The sequence below is a fragment of the Argentina silus genome (assembly GCF_951799395.1).
Source record: "Argentina silus genome assembly, chromosome: X".
Lineage (NCBI taxonomy): Eukaryota > Metazoa > Chordata > Actinopteri > Argentiniformes > Argentinidae > Argentina > Argentina silus.
This window is the reverse complement of record NC_139653.1, coordinates 8,157,616-8,162,615: the sequence shown is the minus strand read 5'-3', so window position 1 is coordinate 8,162,615 and position 5,000 is coordinate 8,157,616.

Sequence of the window (5,000 nt, the reverse complement as noted above, 5' to 3'; positions counted from 1 at the left end):
CTAATTGTTTTTCAACACATGTTAAGCTTGCAAGACAAGCCAACACAAAAACCTTTTTTTCACGTTCCTCCTTTACAAACAACAAAATTACCTAACAGTTACACTGAAAACAGTTATAGACAATAGTTATCAACAATAATAGCGAAAATACAGTATAACTGTACAAAATAATATATATTCTCACATACAAGAGTGGCTGTGTCTACAAAGGTGTGTTATGTGTTTGCCACTCTAGATTGGCAATGCCAGATCCACAGCATACAGGCCAGTCTTCTTGCCACATCGCAGTCAGCTTAATAGGTGTCAGTGCCAGTGTGTGTGCCTGATGGCACAAGTACCAGACACTTATGAGCATCAGGACAAAACCCATAAAGAGAGAGAGAGAGAGAGAGTTTTAAAAAAAGAAAGCCTGACGCCGTAAAACAGCGGCACACAGCCGAGGAGCAGACAGCCTCCAACAAGAGCACAGAGGGAGGAGAAAAACAGCACAAAAAAGACAACCCCTTCCCCCCCTTCCCCCTGGCAGCCCAGCATTTACATTAGAAGAGGAAGGGCACAGTAGGCCTGGGAGGAGGGGAGGAGAGGGAGGGAGGGGGAGAGGAGGGGGGTGTTGGATGGACTATTGGGGGCTGTAAACACTGTAAGACTATCGCCATGGATGCCCGCGTGGTATTCCGAGGCATCTGCCCCCAGCCCTCCAAAGCCAAGTGCCCCCCCATCAGCCCCCCTGGCCCCCCGGTCCCTCCTCTGCCCAGCATGCCCACCGGAGCAGATGTGCACAGAGGGGCGAGGACGGGGAAAGGGGGGTGCCCTTAAAATTATGTGAAAGCAAGGCTATGTGAGTCCACAGCCAGCCGGACCAGCCTACGCCTCAAGAGTACAGGTGTGTTTGAATGGTGCTCCAGCTTGAATGCACGTCTTTTCACTGTGTCCCCCATTATCATGTGTATTTGCTTATCAATTCACAGTGGCGTGAAGGTTTTTTGAAGAACTCCCTATATATTTCTTCAAAATGATCAACACCGTGAGTTGCATAATGTTGCATATGTTCATTGAAAAACTGTCATGCCATATCTGAGACTCTTACAATCGGGGTGTATTATACACTGTGTCTGTCAGCATCCAAAACTTCTTCAAATGTTGCTATGCCACTGTACAATCTAACTGCCCCCCCCCCCCCCCCCCCACACACACACACACACACACACATGCACACACACACACGCATACACACACACACACACACACACGCATACACACACACACACACACACACACACACACACACACACACACACACACACACACACACACATACACACACACACATACATACACACACCGCACACTTTCTCCTGTACAATAATACATGTGCCCCTGGAGGAGACTGTGGGAGGCAGTAAAACACAATCCCATTCAGTGTTCATGTAAAGACCTTTTATATGAATGCTGTTCGTTAGTCCTCTCACTCATGTATTCTACACTTCACTCAGGAAGAGAGAGAGACAATAAGAGTGAGAGTGAGAGAGAGAGAGAGAGAGAGAGAAAGAGAAGGAGAGAGAGAGAGTTGGAAGAAGAAGCTGAAAGATGGACAGAAGGGGAAGGGGAGGGGAAAAAAGTGGCAGAGAAAAGGGAGGGAAAAACAAGCCTTGAGGGTTCCAACACAAAGGACCAAGCAGAGAGGGGGAGATGGAGGAGCACAGAGAGAGAGAGAGAGAGAGAGAGAGAGAGAGAGAGAGAGAGCATGAGAGCATGCAGCAGCTGCCAGGCACTAAGGAATTCATGGTGGATTTCTCCTTGTTTGTGGCCAATTTGTTGTAAAGGGAGATGAAGGGTTGGGCCAGTGGAAGCAACAGATTGCAGATGCCTCTATTGGAAAGCTTGTGAAAGCAGCTCCCCTCCTTCTCAGCCCCTGCAGTTCACAGCCAGCCCAGAGAGAAGGACCCTTCTTTACAGTAAAGGACTGCTCCAGACATTGAGAGCCTCTCAATGGGTTGTCCCGGGGCTGGGGGAAATACAAGGAGGTCCAGTATTGAGAAGCAGAGGCGCACTGGGGCCCCTAAGGCTCTACAGGGAGTTTAGAGGGCCAATGTCTGAATAGGAGCCGGCTGAGGCTTTTTTACGATGACAATGTACTCTAAGAGACAGGAAACTTTTAGAAATTCTTACACAGATCAAACAGAATGTTTTCATTAGAACTGAACTTAGAGTAGTGTCAGAGGGAGGCGGTGTTAAAGCTTGGGGTAGGTTTGTGTGTGTGTGTGGGGGGGGGGGGGGAGCATAAGTGTGTGAGAGGCCTCTGGGGTGTGAGAGTCCTTTGGAAGGGACGGTGGGGTGTATGATCAGCAGGGGGGCTTCTCCATCCCCTATTAGTGGTCTCTGGGGGTACTGCTGGCCTGCCTCAGGTAAGGCCTTGGCAGATTAGTGCCAATCAGGGCCTGTTAGGCCACCTGTCAATCACCTCCAGAGAGGCGAGCAGACTCACCGAGCAGGTCTGTCTCCAGCTGTTTTTCGATTTGTGTGTGTGTGTGTGTGTGTGTGTGTGTGTGTGTGTGTGTGTGTGTGTGTGTGTGTGTGTGTGTGTGTGTGTGTGTGTATGTGTGTGTACTCATTTACAGGCTCCTGGACCCAACCTGGCTTCCTATCATTTACTCCCCTAGTTATCCAGACCTTAAAAGGACGAACTTTGCACAGTCACCATGACTACTGTAGAATGGTGTAAAATATGCAGCAGGTAAACACATTGTTGGCCAGAAGAGGAGGTTTGTCCGTCCTCAACACACACACACACATGCACAGACACACACACACACACACACACACACACACACACACACACACACACACTCCACTGTTTTTGCACATTTTATTGCACATTGACATTATTGTGCTAGTACTATTGTCACTTTATTGTCACTTTTTCTTACTTATTATTGAATTATTGACTGTTTGCTGACTGCTGTTGAGCGTGGACCAAGATCCCAAAACATTTCACTATGTCAATTACATCTGTATGTGATATACAGTACCAGTCAAAAGTTTGGACACACCTTCTCATTCAATGGTTTTTCTTTATTTTTATTATTTTCTACATTGTAGATTAATATAGAAGACATCAAAACTATGAAGGAACACATATGGAATTATGTAGTAAACAAAAAAGTGTTAAACAAACCAGAATATGTTTTATATTTTACATTCTTCAAAGTAGCCACATTTTGCTTTGATGACAGCTTTGCACACTCTTGGCAAAGTGTGTCCAAACTTTTGACTGGTACTGTAAGTGACAAATAAAAATTGATTTGATTTGATTTGTTCAGAGTCCAGAGGTCATCCATGGAGGACGGCCACAATGCCTAAACTGGAACCCACTCTTCCTGCTGAATCTCCGTTTCTCCCACTAACTATGAGGCACAGAGAGAGAGAGAGATGTTTGTTTGGGACACCTCTGACTGCGAGGTTCCTCCCATTGTTATTCAGTGAGCTCAACAGGAAAGCTTAAAGGCAAAGATAAAGGAAAGAGAGGTGGAAAGCAGAGAGAGAGAGAGATGGTCATCAGACTGTTAAAACTGCTGTTAGAAATAGCTCAGGGAAAGTAGTGCAAAGGTGACGGCCACAGAAAGTACATCATGACAGTGAACAACAACAACAACAACAACAACAACAACAACATTGGCGGTGAGTGAGTCAAGAGTGTGGTTTTGAGGCTCTGTGTTGGCTTCTGTGCTTTACTCAAGTGTGAGGTGAGAGACCTAGAGATGATGTGCACAGACACACACACACACACACACACACACACACACACACACACGCAGTCTAGGTTCACACACTACCACTAGCTGGCTTGTGTCCCAGGGAAAGAGGGAGTTTGTCAATAATGGAAAGATCTTTCAGAAAACACTGAAAGGTTTGTTTGTGGTGTTAGTTTAGGTTGAATAAAGTGTGTGGTTACCATACATGATGACATCTGCAAGCTGAGATGTACCGCAATACAAACTAGGATATTTCCAAGTATGGCAGCTACAGTAGGTCTTGATCGATGATAGATAACTAGCTGTCAGTTGTATTAATTACCAGGCAGGCACAGGGAGTGACGGAGACTTGATTAACTATGGGGTGGAAGGCAGAAGCAGTAAAGACGTACAGAAGTTTAGTGGAGATAGCAGATTGAGACAGCCATTGCTGCAATTGTCATTGATTAGTTAACATTCACATATGAAAACAAGTGAAAGAGAGAGAGTGAAAAAGGAAGAAAAATGTAGACAAAAAAGGCTCTTGCAGCAGCAGCTGTTGTGGTGACTGAACAGACGGAGGGTTGTCACCTAGCCCAGTGCCACCACTGTCACACACACACACACACACACACACACACCCAACCACCCACCCACCCGCCCACCTACCCACACACACACGCACACACACACACACACACACACACACACACACACACACACACACACACACACGCACACACACACAGGGCCCTGCTCAGCTCAGCTCGCCAGTTTATCTGGGTCAGGTCACACTCACTTCAGTCTAAACTAACACAAGACAAGATGTGTAAATGTGAGAGATGTAACCAGACCTGCTAAGTGCTCGCGCACTACTCTAGCATCACCGTGGTTACACCGATGGGCACATGTTGTTTCTGTGAAGGCCATAGGGGCTGGTGGACTGGGATCTCAGGATTGGTTCAATTTGCCTGGCCTCATCGTCGGTTGCACCAACCACCTCTCATTGGGTAGATGTTGTGAGTTGGGAGCGCTCGCTAGCTGACGGCATGTCTTGTGACCATCACTAAGAGAAGTCTAGTTCATTTGTGCAGCTGTACTGACGTGGCTGCTCATGTGTCCCCACAGGCATCCTATCACTGCTGTCACCAACCAGCCATGCTGCTAGGCAGGAATTACAACTTTGTCACTTAAAATATGATTTTAAACACTATCCCTAACCCATTACTCGAAAACCTAATCTCTCTCCTAACTTTATCCCTATCCCTA